Genomic DNA, 25,296 nt, shown 5'->3' with positions numbered 1-25,296 from the left:
TCTGCATTATGATTGAATAGTGGCTCATGTAATTACCACAAGGTTATAAATGGGACACTGAGCCCTGAAGACTTGCTGCTGCAAATCACACCTCCCCAGGACACAGCAGGTTGTTTAACAAGTCATAAACTCCCCAGAGTTGACTGTACCTTTGGTTCCATAGAATATGCTGTTGAACTGATGACACTGTATATGCCATTTTGTTCAGAACAAGGAATGTGGTCAATTGTGTGCTATGGTCATTTTTTATGGTCAAGAAGTACTCGTTGTGCATTTCTTTTTCTGGAACAAATATGAAATGTCACAAGTCTGTGATTAGAGTGGCAATTTCGTGGGATAACTTGGCAGGTGTGCTGTTCCCCAAGCCTTGCATTCATATTACATGATAGTGGTGCTTCAGGTGAATTTTAAAACAATAACTGGTGGGTTTTGCCCACAAGTGATAGTTTCATTGGTGCATTTCACTGCTGAGTTAAACCTTTGCAGGTGCCACCAATGGCTTTCTCTGGTCCTATGGAGAATACACAGGGGTTGATTTTCAGACACATCTTTCTCCACAGTAAAGATGTAACACCTCCTAGATCCCTTTGCTGTGAGTAGAACCTGCTTCCCAGTCACATGAGACCTGTTTCCTCTCTTCTCCCTTTCCTGGGTAAAGAGGAAAACAACTCTGGAACCAACTCTTCCAAAAGCAGAGTGGTTCCAGAGGGAAGCTTGTCAGTGTGAAGAGGTGGGGAAACCAGAAAAATCCCTAAGATCCAATCTGGGAGACTCTCTCCCTATGTAGAAAAAGCTTTAAGGGATACATCACCTTTATTCATGCAGAAAGGCTAATACACAGGTCACTTGATCTACAGTAGCATTAGATAAGAAATGGAGGTTTTATAATGTTAAAAAGTAAGTATGTGAAACATGCCTACAGCATGCAGAGACGGGGAGGCAGAGGAAGTCTCTAAGAGTCTGGGGGTTACCTTGAGAAGAGCAGGTCCTACTTGGGTTTCTTCCATGAAGCTCACTCTTCTGCCATCATAAGTATTAGGATGCTGGACTGTATTCATGTCTCCTCCTGAATAATAAAGATTTTTATTGCTATTTCACAAGATTCATGATATCCACCCTGCCATCCTCTAAGATAGGACCTGTGCTGTCATCCTCAGGGAGAATTGGTGCCAATGCCCCTAGAGAAACTGCTTTGCTCAAGGCAAATAGAGACAACAGTGTTAAGCCCTTACCCCCTTTATTCTTCCATGAATTTCCCCAAGCACCATGTACCCCAGAAAACAAATGTCTTCTGAAAATTATTCCATATATAATCCTACTTTAATATGTTCTAATAAATTTTATAGACTTCTGAGGAAAACTACCTATCTTCCTTTATGACTCCTTTAAACAAGTTTGCTCAGATATCCGCAGGCTTTTAAAACCGTATCTTAAGGATTTAAATAATGAGATACTGGGGACCTTCCGTATTTGAACAGCCGTTGCATGTTTTGAGTCATATTACAGTCTGTGGGGCCTAAGGAGACATTAAATTTATAACTAAAGATGGATAATAGTGGCACATTAAAAATTAACTGTTTTGAATATTTTGATTTATGGCCCTTATAAAAGAAACATCACAAGAAGTTATTTTACTAGCCATCAGTAATATGCTCATAATAGCATCAGAAGTCTGTGACTTGAATCTGGTGTTTTGGTGCTGAAATGAATCACAGTTTAGGAAAAGTGGCTCCAAAAATTACAACAAATTGGAATTAACATAATAACGCTGACAGCTCCTCCTTCTTTTGCCACTTCCAGACACTAGCCCAGGCATGATTTATTTGTCTTACTGTGATCATTCAAGGATGGTGTTTTCTGAGAGCAAAATGAACTGGGGAAAGTTTCTTTTCTAAAGAGTTTCGACAGCCCCTAGCGCTAGGCTTTCTCCCCATAAACATCTCCCCCAGCCCAGCCTTATCAGCGTGTAACCTGTATAGTCCACAGAACCCCAGCCTTAGAAGGGCTGCACTCTCAGTCTAATGCTCTGCTGTCCTTGTCTTCAAGTTCTTAATAATTTTTTGGACATGGGGGCCCCACCGTTTATTTTGTCATGGGTCACACAAAATACGTAGTTGTGCTGCTTGAATTCAACATACATTCCTGTGTTCTTCCAGCTTCTCTCTACTTTCACTCCCCGCTGGCTCATCCCCACTCCTACTTCCCCATGCCTAGAATTGAGCTTTGGCTTGCCTTCTTTTTCTGGTTTTCTTGCAGACACTCTGTAGGGTCACATTCTCCAGCTAAGCTGTTGCCCTCATGGGTTTCCCTGCAACGTGTGGTCAATCATTGTCCTCTCGCCGCCCACTTTTGATTGTGAAAATGTGCTCTGGGAGCCCTTCCAGCATTTTCTATCTGGCTTTGCAAAACAGAAAAACCAAGCAGCCTAAGTCTTCATTATTTTCCTTCAGGAAAATAAAATCCACTTGATCAAAATCCACTTGAAGTGGCATTCATTTATGTCAGCAAATAACTCTTCCTTTCCACTGAATGGAAGGGCTTTCCTTAGACCCCCAAGAGGTACTTTGTTCTGTGAACATTCAATGAGGTGGAGCAAGGAGGGACCAAATCTAGGCACCTTGGGGGATCCAGTGCCACACCTGCCAAGGCTTTTGAACGTTTAAGCTTTTACGGTGAGCTCTCTTCGTGGAGCAGACATTGAACACAAAATCATGTTTATTTCTTAAACCACTAGAAAGGAAGAAGTCTTTTTAGATTGAAAACATATGCAAATTTTTAGGACCTGATTCATAAAAATACAGCTGTGGGCATTAACAAGTTTGGCAAAGGGCCATGATGCTTGTAGGTGCATCCTGTTCAAAATGAAGAATTGTAGTTCTGTGCCAGCAGCACATGGACGCTGTTATGGAGGGCAAGGATGAATCACAGCGTGCTTAGACACAAGGAAGGGTTTTTCTTACACATAGGAGCAGTGCTCAGAGGCCAATGGAACTCCCTGTCGTGCCTCTTGTCAGAAGAATGAGGAAGGAGATACTTTATTGTGGCTGGGAAGCTTATTTCTCCCTTGCTTTCTCTTAGTAGGAAAGGTCTAAATGCTAGGCTTTAGGCTTGTACTGGGACAAGAGAAATCCAGTGGTGGGGACAGAAGTCACAGAAAGAGCCTTGGCCTTTCAGTCTCTTTAGCTGAAGTCCCATTTTCTCTGCAAAATGGAAGTTTCTTTATACCTCCTGTACAGGGATATCCTCCTCTGGTAGGAGACTATGGCTGAGGATTAGGTTCATCTCATCCTTGTGCCATTTTCTTTCATTCATTTATTTATCCATTCATTTTCCATTTATTCATGCATTCTTTCATTAAATGGTTAAATTCTTGGTTATATACTAAGAAAGCAATGAGTAAGACCGACATGGTTGCCATGCTGTGGATCTTTCAGTATTGTTGGAAACAGACCATAAAGAATGACCTGGGAGAGGAAACCTTATAAATTTTGATTGTTGCTTTGATGGAAACCAGGAAGATCTCAAGATTAACAAGAGGAACCTACTTGGTTAATCTACTTCAGAAGGGATTTCAGCAAGCATATCTCCAAGGAAGTGAGTTTTATGCAAAGCGTTGAAAGCAGGAGAGTCAGTAGGCATTCAGGCCAGAATGTGTATTTGGGAAGCAGTCCCAGGCAGACATGCAAATGACAGAGGGTGAGAAAGGGCTTTCTGGGCTGATGGAGCATAAAGACCATAACCTAGGGTAGAAAATTCAAACGATGAGATGAAGATGAAGAAATGGGAAGGGGCTAGATCATGTAAAGCCTTTTTAGGCCAAGGTGGAGAGTTTGGGTTTTAATCTAAGAAAAATGAAAACATGAGAAGAAAATTAGAGGATCTTATGCAGGAACATGACATAATTTAATTTATGTTGTAAAATGAGCCTGGCTGAGGTATAGAGGCTGAACTGTCATGGCAGGAAGAGCAGAGGTAAGGGTTGTTCCATCATTTGCGAGATAATTGATGGTGCTGACAAAGGGGAGTAGTGGGAAAGATGATGCCCAGTGGGGACAAGTGGATAAATTGGAGATAAGACTAGGAAATGAAGCCAGCAAGACTTTGATAGATGGGTAAGAGAAAGGACTGCCTGAGACTGCCTCCAAATTTCTACCTTGGGTGACAAAGCTGGGACAGGCCATTGTTGGAGGTGGAGGGCTGAGCACGAGTCTTGTTCCCTTCTGTTTTCCCCAGGTGTCCAGTCAGACTGGCCAAAGGAAAACAGACTTTTGATCTCCCTTTTTTCTATTTGCCTGTGTATCGACATGGGAATCTTTGACCTCTCATTGCAATGACATGCAGACTGCTAAGTTTAAAGCATAGCTGAAGTCCAACTTCAAGGGTGTGTAGCTCCTCTTAACTCTCAAAGACAAGGAGACAACTTGAATATCAAAGGCTGCAATGAAAAATCAGCCGTCATATAATAGGGAGAAATGTGAAGTATATGATCTATAGAAAAACCAAGCTCCCGATGTTGTAGGAGGATGAAAGGACCTACAGATGGGGGGGAAAGATGCCATTGGCTTTTGCAGTCCCCCCAAAACCCTGAGGTATCAAGAATTCTGTCACTTAAGGCGTATTTTGTGGGATATTTGCCTACTCCTAAGGATTGGATTCCCATCTTAAAATTCTGAGTGTATTATTTCTGGTAGAAGAAACTTTTAATAACCTGTTTTCAGGAGTTTAGACGAGATATAACCAGAAGTGGTTATGAGGTGTTTCAGAACGACCATGACAAAGACTCTGTCTCTTTCCAGTACAGACTTCATTCCTGGGCCAAGTGAGATGTTTTTGCTTTATCTATTCCCTCGCCTTCTCTTTCTTCTTCGTTCCTCCTCCCCGTCTTTCTTCTCCCCTCCGCCCTTTCTTCTCCTCCTCCTCTGCTACTCTGGAAGATATGTTGTAAAGCTGTTGTACAGAGCTACAGCTGGAATGTCTTGCCCAAAGTCCTTGCAATCAATAATTCATTCAAAAAATATTTCTTCCATCTCAGTACTGGTGTTGAGGCAGTGAACAAAGTACATTTCCTACCTTGGAAAAATTTAGAGTACTATACAGATTCTTAAGCTGGTGTCCGTGAACCCCTATGAGTCTGCAGATCCTTTGACGTGGCTAACAGACTCATCTGTGGATATGTGCACATCTTCCAAGGAGAACACCTATGATTCTCCACAGACGCTCATGGGACCAGTAACTCAGAAAAGGAGAACCACTCATCTATGAGAGATTGGGTGGCAATGTGTTACAGTGGCTCATAATGTGGTCTCTGCATTTAAATTGTACTGGGTTTGTGTCCTGACTTGGCACTGTTTGGCTAGGTGGTCTTGGGTAAATGTCCTCTATCCCTTCGTTACTTTATTTGGGGAAGACTGTGTACACCTCACAGGGCTATGGTTAGGATTAGATGACTTGAGGTGAGTAAGACACCTAGCCATGTCTGGTGCATAGCAAGAGCCCAGTCCTCATCACAATATCATTGCTATTGTTATTACCAGGCTTGGAAGTGCAAACTCTATAAGCCAGCTGAAGAAAGTAGTTGATAATGTGAGATGGGTGGATTAAGGGGATAAGAAAAAAGACAGAAGAAAGGAAAACCAAAAGGGGAAATCTATTTTTGTGATCATAGCTACCCAAGTCAGCTACACATTTTCTAGCAGGTCTTAAAGCAGAAAAATCCTCTTCAGTTACCTTTGATTTTAATGACATGTTGGTATAGCAAAGGAAGTTTTGATTGCTGGAGACTATAGATTAGTCCATGTTTCTAGAGGAAGATTTCCTTCGGCTCAAAGAAAAATTGAGTGTATAACATGAAAAATCAACAAATATTTGACAAACAATTATGAGCTGATGACTTGGAAGAGAAAGAAGGGTAATAATATCTCAGTCTACCTCTTTCTGTTCTCAAGTATGATGAAACTCAGGGGCTGGAGTAGAAGCTTTTGAGCAAAATCGAATGCAGTAAATAAGTTCTTGTGGGTTTTTCTGGAGTTTGTGAGAGTTACCTGGCAAAGCAGTACGTGTTGGCTTGGATATGACCACACTCTCAGGACCTGAAATCTGGCTGAGAAATCGTAAACAAACAGTGGTGATAAATGACCGCGGGCCGGAGGCGGGAGGTGTCTAGTGGAGTGTTTTTGCATTACATTACATCCTTCCTATGCCAGGGCTGGCGCACAGGGAGCACTTTGGCCTCTCCCACCCCGTTGTCATTTGCTCTAGAGTGCGGTGCTGGTCTGGTCTTGTTTAACCTCTTTATTAATGATCTGTAAAGGGGAGAGAAGAGCATGTGAAAGAAAGTTGCAGATGACACTACTTTGGGAGGTGTTGGGAATACTAGCAAAGTCAGAGAAATTACACTAATGGCCCAAAGAAGGTTAGGAACATAGAGGGAGAGTAACAAATCTTGGAGCAGTCCAGACACTCACATCTGGCGAAAATTAATCTGAAACACAGATATCAATGGGTGGGAGGACTATGGAAAACTGAAGGCTAAAAGAGAAATAATAAGCCAAGCAGACATCAGGAAATCCAACCATGGGTAAGAGCAGAGAGAGAGGTGCCAATGGCAGTTAGCACAGTCCAGATATTAGTAGGTGCCAGAGGGACATACATCACTATGTGTGACAATCCTGCCCATAAATTGTGTCTTACATCTGGGACATTGTAATGTTGTGCACACTCTTTTCCAGAGGATCACCCTTATTACCAGAAAGGTAGAAGGAGTTTTTAAAGAATGCAGCCACTAAATGAGGTCAAGGCACCATTTAATGTTGGACGTGGATTCCGAACTCCCAGCAAGAGTCAGCATTCAAACACGAGGCCAGAGTGGTATTTTCAGGGAAAGCACAAGAGATTTCTCTTGGAATATTAAATGTGGACTTGAGAAGACTCGTAGGTCTCTTTCTTAAATTTGGGAACCCAGGGTAGACACTTTTCAGAGGCCTACTTTGGGGAGCTATCCAATTGGTAGATGGTGGTAAAAAGCTGGGCCAGAATTTTCTTGGTAGTTCAGGGAGAGGGGCCCAAGCCTCATCTCTTTTCAACCATCTCCACAGCCCTAACAAAATGGAAAAATGAGACAATAACATTCAGAACAAGAGTGCGTATTTATGGCCACCACTGAGTGTATTAACCAGAATGTCTGTTTTCTTTTCTGCCATTGAGGACTCAATTGGCTGTAGGGTATTGGCCACGTCTAGTGGGTCTTAACTCAGTCCTCAGGCCTCTTGCCTATATGCCTTCCCTGGGGTAACATGATCCCTGCCAGAGAAGTACTGGTCCACTTGGCTATGAGATGATCTCATGAAACCCATTTTGCCTGGGTGGCTACAAGATACCTTCCTCATGAATGTGTCCATCAGAGACTTTGTGATGGGAATGTCCATTCCCTCTAGCCTTATTTTCCAGGAAATGTCAGGCAAATGCGAAGAATCATTGCATACAACTGAGAACTTCTATCCTGCCACACCCTGGTCTAAGCTGCCCCCATCTGTCCCATGCAGATCTGATACTCTCAAACACCAGGCCACACCAGCCAGCTCACAGGGCTGTTCCATGGTGACAAAATCACTGAGAGGCTTAATCTGCATAAGGAGGAGCCCTGCCATTTCTTTCAGCCTTCCTGAGCTTTCCACAGCCTGAGGCTCAACCCAGCCACTGTGGGCCCAAATGAGTTGGGCCCCTCCTGTGATGGCTGAGTTGGTAGTCAAGATTCTGCCTGTCCCCAAGCATTTCCTTAGTGCTTCAGTCACTGTGTATACATAAAGTGGGGCAAAGAGAGCTTCCAGAAAGATGTAGAAGAAGAGAGGCTGTTATAATCAGTTCGAGGCAAAATCATTTCTCAGAGAAACCTGTTAGACCCAGAATAAAAAGGAAATGCCCAAATGGTGAAAGACATTATTCCTTCATCCTTCAGAGAGAAACACAGAATGAGGCTCTGAAATAAAAATCACAAAGATCACTTTCACTGGAAAATCTGAGCTTCTTAAAGCCATGGCTTCATTTTCCTCATTTTTAATTTTTATGTTTACAGTAGAAAACTTAGAACTTTTAATGAAGAATCAGGAAAGAAGTTATTTAAGTCCTCATTGAGAGAAAGTATCATTTTTAGGTACCTTTTCATGCATATACAAATACGATCATGTAAAAGTATACTTGAGGAGGATAACTCTAACTTTGCACAGGCTTCGGTCCTACGTGGTTGGTGAACACTCCAGCACCAGAGTGGACACCAGGCACACTGACCCAACCGGTCACTGACCGAACTGGTACCTGAACTAGGTACCGGTCCCATCACTCTTAGCTGCTGCCCTGGGCCAACTGTTGTTATTTACTCATTGTCACATGACTGTCTTTCCATACAGACAGCTGACATCTGTCTGTAAGTTTGATTTCTCCCCTGTACCAGGCTGTGGGGAGAACCTGTGCAGGCAGGGGTAGGCGCACTGCAGGAGTGGGGGCAGGGTGTGAGAGTCATGAACACTTCCCAGCGCATTTGTTCTTGGCAGCGTATATGGCTTCATTGTTCCTCACTCACGTGTCAACCCAGGAGCCGGATGCGTGTGGTGGCCCTGAGTCAGCATGTGGCCGAATTAGCAGCCCTGCCGATTCCCCAGCAACCATTCTTCCTTCAACGCACCTTGATCTCTGATGTAACTGCATTATTTGAGAGGAGTTTCTATACAAATCCCTCAACAACAAAAGAAGACCAAAAGCCCTCCGTGATGGAAAAAGGGAGTCTCGCCGCTGCCTGATGGAACTGGATTCTGACCAGGCTCTGCATGTTGGGCTTTTTACTGCTGTTGTTGGTCGCTTTCTGGTCTTCCTAACTTTTTGAAGTTGTATCTGCTGGCGCCAGGGTGCAACCTGGGAGCATGATGAAGTCACGTTAGAGGAAATCCTTGTTGCTCCTCTTTGTCCCAAGACAAAGACACACTAGGAAATGGAAGCTTGCCTGTTTTCTTCTGCGAGGGGTGCAGTCTACCTGGGGTACCTGGGGTAACCGCATCTCCACCAGCTGATCCGAAGTTCGGTTCAGTCTCACAGGTCATTTACTACAATGGGCCACAGAAAAGCATTGTCCTTCCCCGCTCGTGGAATGTGGAAGGGAATGAGGGAGAATGAGGAAGTGTTCCAGAGCCAAAGAGCAGTCTTTGTCCCTCCTTACACAACAGGCTTGGGGCTTGGAAATCCAGTCTCTCAGCGAAGATGGCTGACCGCCTGCGAGGGTGCAGGGCTGAGAGGGGCCAGGTGAATTTTCTTCACATTATTATCTTTAAAAATTATGAATGCACTAACATGTTTGCAGAGGCCAGACTGTTTGGTAAGCCGTTTCTATGCTTCGTGGGTGAGTGTGAGCATCTTATCTTCCACCCATGGAGGTTTTCTGGAAACTTTATATAACCAGGAGGCTGTCACCATGGGCAGGGGCCAGGGACAGGGAAAGATGGGCTCTCTCCATCTCCCCTGGGCCAGTCACTGCTTTCCCAGCAAAGACAGAAGGCAGGGGCAGCTGAGGGGAGTCCTTTGGCCCAGCAGCTTTGTGCCTGGTCCACTCATCACTGGAAACATTTTCCAAGTGCTTTTCCCACCTCTTTCTCACTCACACAGCTCCCTTCCTAGTCTAGAGGAAATCCCCCACATCCGTCCTGATTTCCATCTGACTCCCTCATCCGCTCTCTGAGGGTAGCAGGCAGGTAGCACTGTGCCTGTTTTACCAAGTAAGAAAGTCAGCTCTCAGTCACCAGCTCCTTCCCCCATAGTAGCAATTCCCTACGAAATTTTTCCTTAGAGCATTGATGGCATTGGACAGTAAGAGACCATTTTCAAAAATTATAATAAAAACATGGTATGTTCAACTAAGTTTGAACAAAACTAGACTAAACAGAATTAAATAGGTTTCTTCATTTCAGGTCTTCCCAGACCCTTTCAGATCTCCACTCCAGTCTTCAAGCTCCCTGCCCAGCCCTCCCGTGGGGAAGAGAAGGTGGGCCTGTTCTTCTGAGAGGAAGCAATTTAGCCAGCAAGGGCTCTGCCATTTCCCCCCTCCACATCAGAAGTCTTCTTCATTGACCACTTCTTCCTTTCCTTTTGTTCATACCTTCTATCACCTCATCTTCCTCCTCTTTTTCCTCCCCTTGAATTGAATTAACTGTCCATCTGGCACACATAGAAGTTCATGGAACAGACATGGAGCTCTGTGTCCCAGATCTGCCCCAACACAACCATATAGCCTGCAGCCCGCATTTAATCTCTCTGAGCCTCAGTGTCCTCATCTGGAAAACAGGGAAAATACGGTTTTATTTTCCTCCCTTGTGGAGTTCTCATGAATATCAAATGAGACAATGATGTAAAATGCTAGCTAGCCCAGTGCTGGTACATAGTAAGCATTCAGTGAATACTAGCCCTCGTTTTTGTTTTATTTTGCCTTTTTTTTTTTTTTTTAATTTTCCCCACCACCCCCTCCTCTGATATTTTCCTCACTGATCACTACTTACAGTGTGGCAGCATCCGTATTTCTGTAATTATGTATCAAATATCTGCTATGTGTTGTAGAGAGTTAAATGTTTACTCAATGAATGCATCCTGAATCAGCTTGGGTGCTGAGAACCAGTCTGACCACTGTGATCACTCGGCCTCAGCACACAATACCAAAGGAGTGGACGGAACCAGTCTCCCTGGGATCTTCATGCTTTACACCAAAAGTCCCTTGCCTGGAACGACTGGATGTAATTTTCCTAGGGCCAAGCCAACAGCCTTGGCAACAACAAAAATATGTGCCCGCAAATGCAAAAACCCTCAATTCATAGTCCCAAAAAGCTAGTGGAGTGAGTAGTCAACTGGAATCAGATTCATGAAGAAGCTTAAAACTTTTCAGTTCTTACAAGAAATACCACCGTGAGAGGACATTTCAGGAGACATTCCAACAGAGACTATAAAGCAAGTGAAATTACAAAGAAAATGCTAGAGCTGCCTTTTTTTCCTAGAGGTTTGCACTCGCTTATCTTGGCTGATCCAGAAGAGATAAAGGAAACCTTGGGAACAGCCTGTTGGGAAAGGCCATGTTGCATCTTTTTTGCCTGCAGGAAAGCAAGTACCTGCTTGCAGGTCGTGGTACGTTCTTCGAGAGGCTTGCAAGGAATTGTGTAAGCAGGGTGTGTTCCAGGAGATTACAGGTCCTTTGTGTTTCATGTTTCATGGTTGCCAGCAGCTGGCATCTTTCAGAAACCCCATGAAAAGTGGGCAGAACTCCTTTGCAAACTTCTGAGCAGAGGGTTAAGAAGACTTTGTGTGTGACTCTTAATCTTGTTGGGAAATTTTAGGGTGAAAAATGTAATTACATCTGAAATGCCAACAACCAAGGCCAAAGGCATGTCTCCTCTATGGATGATTCTTTGTTGATGAGATTAGCAACTAAGCTCCCGTGCTCCTGCCTACAAATTATTCAGATTATTTGAAAAGAAATGAAACTAGATACTGGGAGGAAAAATGCCACATACCACATTAGGTAGCACTTAACTAATGCTCACCTGTTTAGCAATGAGTTCAGCGTATATTTAGTAAGTACCTACTGTGTGTGATAGAACGGAAAGAGCAGAAATAAGGTTCCTGCTCTCTTTGAGTGATTTTACCCAAGGAAGCCATATTCTTAAGTCTCTGTCAATGGTAAGTTATAAGAAGAACTCAAGAAATCTGTAGTGTAGCACAGGGCAGCTCCACACTGTGTGGTCTGTATTGCCATCGAGTCCATGTAGAATTAGATTAACATGGACAATTCAGTTGGTGGACATACAGGGCTGTGTGATGTGCCCTGAACACCAGGGCTGGAGGCAGAGAGGGGTGACACATGAAGGACCTAAAGGAAATAGGACAGTAACACAGCAACATTGAAGTGTGGGGTCATTGTCAGTTAACTGGTCCCACAGAGTAGGGAGTGAGTAAGGCATGGAATCCAAGTCATGACGATGGCAGAATTTGTTCAGAGGTGGAGAGCAGCCATTATCAAACATCTCCTTTGTCCATGTGCAAGTCCACTTAGTCTTCAACCCCAACATGTTGGTCTCAGGTTGCCCCATTTTCCAGAGACCTCTGAGGTCACACATCTGGGAGGTGCAGAGCCCAGGCTGGAACCCCATTGTTCCGTCATCCACCACCACACCAGCCACCATATATAGCATGGGGTTGTTCCGACCGAGCTCTTTAAACCACATACGGAAGTCTCTACCCAGGTGGGTAAAGTTCCAAAAGTTTGTAAGTCATCTGACTCATGGTCGGGAAATCAAATCATGATTATATATAATAGATACAGGTATCCCCCACTTTTCAAAAGTTTGCATTTCACCACTTTGCTTTCGCAAAAGACTTACATTACTACCTGTTTTCACTAACCAAAAGAAATCCAAGAAGTATTTTCACTTTTATAGAAAAAGCAAAAATAGCATTTAGCATTTGTTTTTTAGGAAGTCCTTATAGGGGCAACACGTACCCCGTGCAGTAAGAGCAAGCCACCAGCTACTTCCCCAGGAACCATACTCAGCATCCCAATATCAGGTCACCTTACTTTTGACTTGGGTCTGTGAGCATCTGTCTTGATTTATTTTGTGCCTCTGTTTGCAAGATGTGTCTTAAGGTATCAGAAAAGCTTAAGAGTGGTTATTTTTTGGGGTCTGGGAATGCTAAAAAATTTTCTGCAAAATTAAGGGTAATTACTTCTTTATACCATTTTGGCTTAGGAAAGCTTTCATAAGAAACTTCCAGATAGCAGGGAAAACCTGTATTGTATATGTTAAACAGTGTGCTTACGGAGTGCTAACCCCCAAAACCTGATGTTGTGCTGCTTAAATTCCTGTGCTTGTGCTGAGTATTGGGGAGCCTACCAGGAGACAATAGCCATAATGTGGTAGAACAAACAATAATATTGAATGAAAACTTAATAAGGCAGTGATTGATCTTGGGGCCTGATACTTCAGAAGTGGTTTTGTTTACGAAGAGCCAGGAAAGGCAGTGCCCATCTCATGGGGATGTTTCGAGGATTAAATCCATTAAACCATTTAGTGTCTGTCCTGTTGTCAAAGTGACGTAAATGCTACTTACATAGATAAATGGAAACCTTTGAGAAGATTCCAAAGGGAATTTCTGAGTACTTTTAAAGGTTTTAGAGAGGGATGGCCAAAATTGTTTATTCTGCCTGATTTTGCTTTGGAAACAAACTTCCTTCTGTGTCACACCTTGCCCCATATGGTAAGTGCCTGGGTCAGGCATACATAAGTACGAGACTGCGCATCTCAGCTAAAATTGCAGAATAGCGCATTTGAGCAGGAGCTATGGAAGCCCCACAGACACCTAACTTCCTGCTTTGGCAATAGAAAGAATGGCTCTCCTGAGCACTTACACTGTACCAGTCACTTGACTGAGGGCATTATCATGGACTAACCCAAGCACCCTCCCCTGACCCAAACAAACCCGTAAGATGAGTACTGTTATTTGTCTCTTTCTGAAGATAAGAACAGCGGACCCTAGAAAGTTAAGAAAATTGCCCCTGGTTGTAAAACGAGGAAGCTGAATTTGTTGAACGAGTTGGAATTTGTATATGGGCCATTTGCCTCTGGAGGGCACACGCTATGTCAGGATTTCTCCAGCCCAGCGGTATTGACATTTGGTGCTGAATCCTTCCTTATTGTGCAGCTGTGCCGTGTAGGATGTTTAGCAGCATCCCTGGTCTCTACTTGCTAGATGCCAGTAGCATCCCTGCACTCCAGCTGTGACAACCAAAAAGGACTCTAGCGTTTGCAGATGTTCCCACTCGGGGGCAAGATTGCCTTTGGCCAAGAACCACTGCTCTGCATCTAGATGCACTCTACATGTGTGGCCCAGGAGAATTCCTGGAATTGACTTAAGAATATTATCAGAGCTTGACCCATAGACTGAAGCAATGTCATAGACTTCATAGCTATGAAGCCATCTTCTGGACTACTTAGAAGAAAAAGAGCTCTCTTGTAGAGTTAGGGAAGAGAAATGAACTCTCTGAAAATGTCCTTGTGTGTGCATTAAGATATAGAAAAAGGGAATCACAAGATGTGCAAGGTGGGTAGAAAGACAGAAAGATGGCATGGATCTGAGACATGGGAGGGAGGAGATGGTAATTTGGAAAGGGACACATACCTGCCACTGAGACCCAACAAATATGAGCTCTCTAGGCTTCTCTAGAGTTCCCAGACCTGGCTCAAACCTCAGCTCCACTACCAATGAGCTATGTGACCTTGGGTCAGTCCTTTAACCTCATTGTTTCTACTTCCTCCTCTGTGAAACATAGACAATGTTCATTTTTACCTCACAGTGGTGTTAGGAGTTCCTGAAAGTGCCTGTTGTGCTTACTGGAAGTGCTTATTAGACGTGAGTCCGTTGTTCTGGCCACTCCACCTGAGACTGTGTTGTTTAATGGTTGAGAGAAGAGGGTCTGGACTCAAGACTGCCCAAGTGTTGATTCAGCATGGCCATGTGCTAGCTGTGTCATCTCGATTGAGCAGCTCAGCCTCTCCAAGCCTTAGCCTCCTCATTTCTAGTCCCTACCTCCCAGATTTGATGGGACGATGCACATGAAGCCCTCTAACCCCTGCCTGACATCATCATTATTGCCAAGATTGCACCTTCCACCCTAGGATCTGTACTATCCTGTTAGGGCTGCTGTAACAAGGTGGCTTAAACAACAGAAATGGATGGTTCCACAGTTTGGAAACTGGAAGTCGGGGTGCCATCAGGGTTGGTCCCTTCTGAGGGCTGTGACACAGACTGTCCCATGACTCTTCTTCAGCTTCTGTTGGTTTATTGGACACATGTGGTATTCCTTGGCTCAGAGATGCATCGCCAGATCTTCCGCACCATCTTCACATAGCTAGCTCCTTGAGTGGGTTCGTCCATGTCCAATATTCTTTCATGAGGCTGGCAGTCATGTTGGATTTGGGTTCCAGTATGTCATCACCTTAACTAATTATATCTGCAATGACCCTATTTTCAAATACAGTCACATTCTGAGTTACTGGGGGTTAGGACTTAAACATACAAATTTTGAAGGCACAAGATTCAACCCATACCAGGATTCTGTGAATCTTTGTAAGGTTTCTTCCAGATCTGAAAGTCCAAGTAGTTTGGGATGACCAAATAAATCAACAGGGGGAAAGAACTATTTTAAGAATTGAGAAATGTGCCACTTAAGGGAAGTGTCTTGGTTTTTTTTTTTTGACTTTTAAAATTTGTTTACTTGGTCGTACATTCTCTGTCCTATGGGACTAATGATGACTATGTTCTACGCCTTCACCCCTTCCCTAAAAATTATTCTACAGGCTGAGGAAGAGAGTGGCTAGAAAGACACCTTGAAACTCTGGAGATTCTGTCTAGGAGTATTATTGTTATCCTCGTTACTTATCAGGAATAAAGGGGACTGTTGGTTCCCATGTGTATTCATTGTCTGTTAACAGGGCCTTACTTCTCCATCCCTGCTCGCCTCTCCCCATCAAACACAGACCTGCTGCTGAAGTTTTCAAAAGCTCCCTGTGTTGCAAGATTTGAGCAAACTTGATCTTCCAGGTTTAACTTAAATATTGTTTCCATTTTGAAGCCTGTCATGTGGGTGTACCACAAAGAGCGTTTGGTTTTCCCCCCTGAAGCCCTGGGCCGCGGTATGTAGGCAGTAACAGAATACTAGGAAGAAAGAGAGAGCCTGAAATGGATCCTGGGGCTCTCAGCCTGTGCAGAGGGTAAGCAGGATGTAAGTAAAACCATTACTTCTCCCTCCTGATCAAAGGCGAGATGGTAACCCCTCCCCTCCTCCCCACCACCCAGCAAGCAATTAACACAGCCTGGCGTCTCCTCTGGAGTGATGGGACTCAGCCTGCAGGACCAGCTCTGGCTGATCAGTAGTTGAAAGTGGGGTGCCCTGTGTGCGCAGGTTGAAAAATGCACACATTTGCAAATAGAACACATTCCAAAACTGTCCAATGAGGGAGACACACGAACCAACCTTGTTGACGGATTATTCTTTTCATCTGCATTTGATGCAGATGTGAGATCAGAATTTGCCAGCAGGACTTAAAAGTAAAAGGGTTAAAATTGTAGGAGCCAAGTAGACTAGTGCCTCCTGGATTTTACAACCACCCAGAATCTTATTAAATGCAGATTCCGATTCCACAGTTCTGGGTGGAGCCTGAGAGTCTGCATTTGTAACAGGCTCTCAGGTAGGGTGGCCAGATGTGGGGGGGGCGGGCGGAGAAGCTGGGTACCCAGTTAAATTTGAATTTCCTATATTTTATCTGGCAACTCTGCTCCCAGGCAGTGTTAATGCTGCTGGTGTGTGGACCACACTTTGAGTGGCAAGAGTGTACATCATCAAAACATAAAAATGTGATGGAAACATGAGGCTGAGCTAGTGCATGAGCATCTGGTACAATTTAGAAACAAGTTGATGGCTCGCAGGATAGTCACACTACAAAATATTGTTCAGTGGTTGGCAGAAACAGGCCGACGGCAGCAAAGAGAATGCATCCATCTCCAGAAACAGGGTTCCTGAATTCCCTAGCGTTGAGTCCAAGAGCCAATGTGTTACTCGTGTTCACTTTATGGATTTATTTAGTCACATATTCAATGATGGTCAAGTCAAAGTGATGTTATGACCATAATAGAATAAAAAGAATATAGGTTTTTTTTAAAAAGGCATTTTAATAGCTAAAATAATACAGTTTTATGCTTGAGGACATTGGGGTAACATTTCACCACCATGTGCCTCCCTTCCCAACTGGCCCTTTAAAATGAAGGGGCCACATAGACTCTGGCAGCTTAGCCCCTGACAGGTGATCTGTAGAGAAGGTAGGGGCTGGGCTTAGGTTTACACTGACATTTGACAAGCAAACCCAAGCCTCTATTCCTTTGAAGCTGAAGGAACTGATTCCAACTCCTTCGAGGCTACTTGGCCATCAGAGCAGCCATTTACAGATTAGGGGAAGGTTGCTGCTGGGAGGGAGGTGAGCAATCATTTATTCCAGCCTCTAAATCCCACAGATGAAGGGATAGGAACTGTGGAGAACGTCCTCCTCCTCTGAGTCCCTTTTTTCTTCTCTGGCTCCTCTGACCTGCGCCCTGTTAAGAACTTTTTTCTGGGGGCCCCTGGGTGGCTCAGTGGGTTAATGCCTCTGCCTTCAGCTCAGGTCATGATCCCAGGGTCCAGGGATCAGGCCCCACATCGGGCTCTCTGCTCAGCAGGGAGCCTGCTTCCTTTCCTCTCTCTCTGCCTGCCTCTCTGTCTACTTGTGATCTCTGTCTATCAAATAAATAAATAAAATCTTTTAAAAAAAGAACTTTCTCCTGGGGGGCTGCATAGGGTTGGAATCTGGTTTTTCAGGGGCTTCTTTGTCTCTTTCTATTTAAAAATACATCAGGATTGCCTATAGTCCAGATCTTCCTTGCCTGTATTCTATAACAGAACCATTTGCCTTCTGTCCATCCATTCTTGAGATTGGCTTGAATATTATATATATATGTCTACTACAATTTTAATATGCTTGCCTTAATCCAAGGCAGGCACCATACTTCTACAAATTGAATAGTGCTATCTGTTGTGTTCTTCAAGTCTCTATTGAGCACCTATTATGTGCCAGGTCTGTGGCAGGCTACGCATTATCTAGAAACTGCCCTCTCTTGTCCAGCCTATTTTAGTCTTGGCTCTACTGCAGCAATTAATAAGCAGGGGTTTTTCAGCTCAAAGTCATTCGTTTTAGCCTACCCCTTTGAGTTCTGGAACACTTTCAAATAAGATCATGTCTCAAGTCACATTTGTAGAAGTCCCACACGCCCCTTACTCCTCTGTGGTATATTCAACCTGGTATAGTTTGCCCCATGTTCTTAGTCTACAACTAATTCATGATTCAATTGTCATTGTCAAAGATTTAAGGTATACTAAGGTAAACAGCTTAAAACCTCAGTGCCCCTTTCCTTCTATCCCCCAACTCCACACTTGTCCCCAGAAGCAGTATACACCAATTAATTGGTAGCTATGCCCTTCATGTACATTTGCAAAATATATGTGCATTTACAAAGTTCATTTCTAACACAAATTGGATCATATTATACAGATTCTTCTCTGGTCTGCAGTTTTCACCTAACAGTATGTCGTGGTAAGCCTTCCATTTAAGTACATATGAATCTACCTCTATTCTTTTCTGTTAGCTATAGGAATAGTCCGTGGAATTCTCCTGCCAATATTTATTTATCCAGTCACATTTGGTGGGTATTTAGATTGTTTGCCATGTTTGTTATGACAAACAAGGCTGCAGTTAACGGTTATGTGTCTATATCTTAGGACATATTTGTTAGTATTTCTGAGGCCCAGAATTTTAATTTTCTACATCAAATGGGTCTGGTAAACTAATGAGAATGGAATCAGTGGTCAATTGGCAAATACCTTCCAACCTGAATCTCAAGTTTCTCAGCCCATGCTGTCTTATTTGAATTAATTCAGAATTGCCCAAGAGTCTTCTATGTTTAGACACTGCTGGTTGATATTTGAAAGCCAGAGTTGAGCCTCCTAGATTAAAAAACCTTAGAGCTGCAACATTTAAATACTTTAAAATAGTATGGATATTATTAGGCAGAAAGTGGAAACAAGAAGAATGAAGGGAGTTTCCCTAATAAGTGAATTTAAAACTCCATATTAAACAGAGCAGTTACTCTCTCAGGAAAGAAGGTGGGCTATTCTTTTTGAAAAGAACTTTTTCATGTTTTTGTTCCCAGCTGAGCCAGCTGCACAAAACAGCCAAAACTGAACACCCAGGGAGTGTGCTGTGTTGACATGGATTTTATAGCAGATTTTAAAGTAAAACTAACAGGATAAGCAGAACCCAAAGACTTCTCCCCCAGACTCCTATCCCTCATTATTCAATCAAAAGCTAATCCAGACTCTGGGTGAAGGGGCTTTGTAGATGGAAGTAAGGTTACTTATCATCAGATCTTGAAGCAGGGAATGTATTCTGCGTTATCCAAGTGGACCCAAAGCAATGACACGGGCCCTTAAAAGTAAGTAGTAGAAGAAAGCAAAAGAGTCAGACAGATACAGTATAATAGAGAAAAGAACAAAGAGATGGGGCAGAGAGAGAGGTCAGAGTGATTCTAAGTGTGAGGAGAGGTTTTGAAGAGAGAGGAACTGTTCCACAAGCCATAGAATGCTTGAGTCTTCTAGAAGCTAAGAATGACTCCTAGCCGATCGTCAGAAAGGAAAGTATCCTGTGGAACTGAATACTGCCAATGACTTGAATGGGCTTGGAAGTAGGTTAATGCCAGACCCCTGGAGAAGACAGCAGTTGTACCCACACCTTGATTTTGGTCTTGGGAGACCCAGAGCAGACAGATACCAGGTGGATTTTTTAATCTGCTAAATATATAGTACTTTGTCATAGACAACAATAGAGAATGAATACAGGGGCTGAGCCAATGTCAGTGTATTAGATGTAGCAGAAATAGATCCATAGGTCAGGCTGATGTTTCTTACTTCCTAGCATCCTAGCTCACATTTTCTAAATGTTTGCATAAGATAGGTGCTATGCTAGGTGTTTTATGTGCATTCCCTACTTTCTTCTTTACAAATTGCAAGGATTGGTGTTATTATCTCTGGTTTATAGATGAGCTAACTGGGCATCTGAGAGGCTAGCTACCTGGGCAGGAATCACACGGCTTATAAATGGTAGGGCCGGGACTCAAACCCGTACCCGTATCCACGGGCCCTCATGCCCTAGTGTGTGCGTGTGAACACCGCGTCTCACAGCATACCACCACCACGCTGCAATTATATGCCTCCTTGGGCAAAATCACTAATATTTAAACTCTTGCCAAACAGTTACATCCCTGAATGCCTTCTTGACCTGGTTTTAATGCCCTCGGAATACTACACTATCAGATGCTAAGCAAGGAAGAAAAAAAAATCCAAGTTGGATGATCAAGGAAACAGGAACTTCTGTCCATGCTCCACACCCAGGCTCTTCAGGTCGAAGCACAGTGCATACTCTTGTATTTCACTTCAGACCCTTGGAGGTCCACTTGCTCTAGATTGTGTCAAAGACCGTGCTCTCTTCCCCACATCAGGCATTCCATTCTAGAGGTGATGGACACATTTTAATACCTTGACCATACCATCAGGAGCCAAAGGAATATTAAGTGAAACAAATGTGGGACATAACTGACATTTTATCTGAGGGTGGGGGCGGTATGCCAAAGCGATCTCAGTTGTCTGTACAGAAAGTGTGACCTCAAATTCAACCAGTGGAAAGTCTGAGCACGCAAGACCCCTTGCATTGATTCGGTCACATATTCCAATACTTAACAAATATGAACTGCGCGTCTATCGTGCGCTGGTTTGCATTGGAAGCTGAGGGCACAGTGATGAATAAGACCAATTCCAAGTCCATTGACCCTTCCAGGCTAGAGAAAGGAGAATGGATAAGCAAGCAACTGTGGACTGGTGAAACAAATGCTGAGATGGAGAAGGTACCAGATGCCTTCAGAAACCGGAAATAGTGGCCTCTAAACCGGGGCCGAAAGGAAAAGTTAGAGTTAGCCAGGACAGTATGGGGTAGGGGAGAATGTCCCAGATCAGAGGAATATCATAATGTAGATCTAATCTAGAAACGTACATATACGTTCATGAGCATATCTGGAGTGGAGAAGGCGAAGAGGGGGAATGGGAAAGGATGAGCCTGAAGATTCAACAAGGACTGAGGTCAGAAAGGCTTTCTACTCTTTAAGGAGTTTGAACTTTATTATTATAAGGGAACATGGAAACCATTGAAAGAAAAAGCTGATCAGGGACATGATCAGATGCGGATGCTTTAGAAGGATCCCTCTAGTGGCATTACCAAGAATGGATGGGGGAAAGGGAGTGAATACAGCGATGCTGTTGGAGGCTAGGGAAGTGTGGTATATATAAAGGAAGGGCGGGATTAGAGACAGAGAGAGGCAGCTGGATTCCAGAGCTATCTGGGAGCAAGAGTCAACTGTATTGGGTTGTGGAGTAGAGGGCGTCTAGGTAGGATGACAGCCAGGCCTGACTTGGCTAAATCATCATCCAAATATCAGTCCGGCCTGACAAGACCAGAGCTGTGGTCTGCAGAGGTGAGATGGGGTTATAATTTGTAACTCGTGGAAGGCCTGGGGAGGAGGGGGATCAGCCAGGAAGCATATCTTTCCACGCTGCATGGGGCAGCCAAGAGCACCCCTGTGGCTGGGCATCTGGGGGCTTTCAGAGCAGCTGACTCCTGTTGGTTGTTTTGAAAATGCTGACAGAACTAAAGTTTTTAAGAAAACAAAGTCCCAGCCCCTAATAAACAGAAAATGATTCACGGTTTCACATGTTCACTTTCTTTCCCGTGTCCTGGTTGCTGTAGGGAAGAATGGCGTTTCTGTTGAAGGTGGTGGGCGCATGCTGCTCTGTGGCTTGAAGGGTCAGCTATTATCTGCCCACCCCCATATGCCCTGAGGTGCTGTTATACCTGACAGGTGTCCTGACAATTGGCTTTGACTTGTTGTGTCAGGGCTGCCAGTCAGCTGGCTGGGACTGGACCTTGGAAAAAGCCTATGGATTTGGGACTTTGCACCATTTTCTTGGTTAAACACCTGTGGCTACGATGACCCCATGTCCAAGCCTTGTCATAGGCTGACAAGTCAGGGTTACTCAGATCCCCCTCCAAGGTGATGGTTTTTCAGTCCTCTTCTTATTCCTGTAACTGTGTCAGAGGAAAAAGATTTTTCACGAGCAAGTATGTGAAATGTGTTCAGTACCTGGTAGTGGTGTATGGTTACCGTCTACTGCTGTCCTCTGCCCATAATCTATCTCCTTCCTTTCTGATACCAGTAGCCCACACTGTGTTGGGAATGGGCACATGACTCAAGTCAGCTACTCAGAATTCTCTGCCCCCAGACTTGATCACTGGGAGGGAGCTATCACTTGGGTTGCAGTGATTGGTTCACGGATGGGCACAGGACCCAGATAGACAATGAGTCTCAGTTCTGGAAAAAGAAGTGCTAAGCTGGTATGATGATGTTTGGGACATGGGGAAAGCAGAGTAAGTGATGGAGAGAGAGAGAGAGACAGAGAGGGGAAGAAACAAATCCTGGAAAACATCAACAGGGCAATGGAGGAGTAGGACAGGAATGGAAAGGCAGCCCATAAAGGGGGTCACCACTATGGGTAACTGGTAACTGGAGCTTGATTGTGCAAGGGACCTCCGGGAGCCAGTGTAGGACACAGGCCTTAGGGTCACATGCCTGGGAGGGAAGAAGAGGGAGCCGGGGTATGTATACACTGCTTCCCAGTGGTCAGTGGCCAAGGGCTGCTTCCCCAGGGCATCAATACCTTCATACTCCTCCCCTGTGACAAGCTTGTGTAGGGAGGACCTTGGGGGCTCTAGAACTCCTCAGTCAAAGGCAGGCGAGGGTCAGCAGTTGGACACAGACAGCGTCAGCAGAGGAAGGGCAGAAGGAAGCAGTCAACATTAGCCACTGCATTAGCAAGTGTTCAAAAGACACTTCAAAACATTCTGTCTACCCCCGTGATGAGGGGTGGATGGCAAAAGCCTTCATATTGCCTGCATATTTGTTCTGTCAGATGAAGCTTCCAACACATGCCTCTGGTCTCCTGCTTGTGCCAAAGTAGGAGTTGAGGCTGGAAAGAGATGTAAGTGAGCTCCTAACAGGAATGCCCGCTGGCCACGCTTGCCTCTCGAGGCTCTGCCTGTCAATTACAGAAAGATCTGCAAGATTCCGTTCTTCTCCGTTATCTTCCACTGGGGTCTCCAGTGGCAACTCTACAACCGTTTTCTGCAGAGTGGTTCAAATTGTTTTATATCTCCTTAGCTGCCAAGTACAATGTCATAAGCAATAAATAAATAAATTGGCCTACATGGAAAGCATATTTTGTCCAGATGCGTCCTTGAAACTTCAGCCCCAAAACATGAAAGTCAGATTGGAAACCGCGTTCTCAAAGCTCGGGGGAAGTAGGCTCATGGGCAAAGCCATCCGGTTGGCGGGTGCTGCCACCCAGCACCCGAAGTGTGTCCTGCAGATAAGCCGGGCAGCGCGCCTTCTGAAAAACCAAACATGTGAGTTTTTCTCACCAGTTTGAGAGCTTAGCATAGGTAGGCCACCTGGGCAGGACAGGGCAAAAGAGGTAGGTAAGCTTGGGGGGCTGCTTGGCTGGAGGGGCTAAAGCCTGTTCGTTTCTCTTGATCTCCTCTTGACCAGCTGGCTTGGAGTAAGCCTTACTCATCCAGAAGACTAAGTTCAGCACCCTTGTCTGGGGTGCTAACAGATCCTGGTTACCTTGTCCTTGCTGCATGCAGAGGGAATAGATAGCCAGGAAGAGGAAGAAAAAGAGGGAGACCTAAATAGCTGCAAATCACACAGAAAGATGCTCGAGCTATTTTCGGTGGGTTAGCCAACCCTGGTACCCTGAGATGAGGTGGGCTTTCCAAGACCAAGTGAGGCTAGTGGGCGGATGACTCAGGAGAGCAGATGTGGCCTCGATGGCAGGAATTACAATGTAGAGCGCACCAGTGACCTGGGCTGCTGTGTCAGCTGGCTGGGAGTGCTTTTAAATGTCATCTTGATTTCTATTTAAATTAAAAATACATGCATACAGAAAGTTAGACTAGAGATGCTTGAAATGAAAAGTAGAAGTTTCCTCTTCAACATCCCCCATTCCACCCCGTCTATGTCTTACCAGAGATTCTTCTAGACTTATGTACACACACACACACACACACATGCATTTTCATAAGAAATGAGCTTGCATTATATAAATTATTGTGTAACTCGCTGTTTTGCACTTCATGTACTCTGGACACCTTTCCACATCAGTAGAATCTTTGTCATTTCTTCGTTGTGCTCTGCTGACAGATTACAATGATTCGTTACAATTTTCAAGATGACATCTCAGATTTCTTCCTAAATTTTCAGACTCTGGTAAATAACCTGAAATGTTACTTGCCACTCTATTATCATTCTTACCAGTAAGCATAATCTTTTATTATCTTGTCTGTTGAATTCAATAGAATTAAAGTGAACAATAGAATAATTCATGAAAAAATAACTACGGAAATAGCAATTTTGGATGTGTACATATATATGTGATGTGTGTGTATAAAGTGTAATCGATTTCAAGAGATAATTGACTGTCTGAGTAAAACTAAAGAGGTCCTTCTAAACTAAAACTAAAGAAGTCTTTTTCAAACTTGAGTTTGAAGTACGTTTTTCTGAATGAACTCCTTTACACGTGTACCCAGGTCTAACCTTAGACTTGCATGTATTCCTTGACTGGCAGCCCAGCTTGGTAACTAAGTATGAGGCTACCACAAGGTGCTAAGTTGGTTAAGAGCATAGGCTGTGGGCTCAAATCCCAATTCCAGTGCTTTCCAGCATACAGGCTTAGTATGCTTAACTCCCTCTGTGCTTCAGTTTTCTCCTGTTCTTAGAGCAAAATAATGACATGCACTTCCTAAGGTGGTTGAGGACTAACAGAGAGAAGGCCCTAGAAGGCCTTAGTTGGCACTAAGTACTTGCTCAGTCAATAGGGGTTAATAATAATAGGAAGAGCAGCATGATCACCAGCAGACAGCTGACATCTGTCAGGTGTGTATGCCTCCTGAGATACATGAGATATACACAGTAAATATCCGCCTTTATAGATGCTCATTTTCTTCTCCCAGCTGGGTAGTTGAGAAAGAATTGTGGAAAATAAAATGAGTATAAAGTGGTTTTTAAAGTCAATAGTTGACTAAAACTATTCCAGAATGCCTTGCAGGTTGTCGCAAACCATCAGCTGTTCTAGACCAGAAACAGAACCTGATTTCCAGTTGTAGATAATAAATAAACACAGTGCACTGCCCTTTGCAATGAGTGGCTATTTTTTTAACCCATGCAGATGTGTCCTATTTACATTGAAGCTGTCATACAAATTAGCAAAGGCCCATGGAATCTGAAAGAAGGCAGGCTTCAGGCCCTGAAATGTTCACAGGAATGGAAAATGGCTTATCCCCACTCCTCATCACTCTGGTGTCCCAGGGCTGGTAGGGAATGATTGGGAAGAACTGAAGAGCTTTTCCAGGCCAGCAGAAATGTTTGCTGACCAAGCAGGCTTTGAAGCTAATCTGCAAGGCTGGGTAAAACGAAACGCAGTAGGGTTTGGAGCTGCTGTGATTCGGACTTTTTTGCAATCTGTGAAAAGTC

General features: G+C 44.1%; 1 protein-coding gene across 8 annotated transcripts in view; it reads left to right on the top strand.

The window, feature by feature from the left end:
* ERC2 (ELKS/RAB6-interacting/CAST family member 2) overlaps positions 1 to 25,296 on the top strand; it is a 932,553-nt gene that overhangs the window by 762,494 nt on the left and 144,763 nt on the right. The window lies entirely within an intron of this gene.

This window comes from Mustela lutreola, chromosome 2, assembly GCF_030435805.1.
Source record: "Mustela lutreola isolate mMusLut2 chromosome 2, mMusLut2.pri, whole genome shotgun sequence".
In the NCBI taxonomy this organism is placed as follows: Eukaryota; Metazoa; Chordata; class Mammalia; order Carnivora; family Mustelidae; genus Mustela; species Mustela lutreola.
The sequence above is the reverse complement of the archived record's forward strand: the minus strand, read 5'-3'. Positions and strand labels throughout refer to the sequence as shown.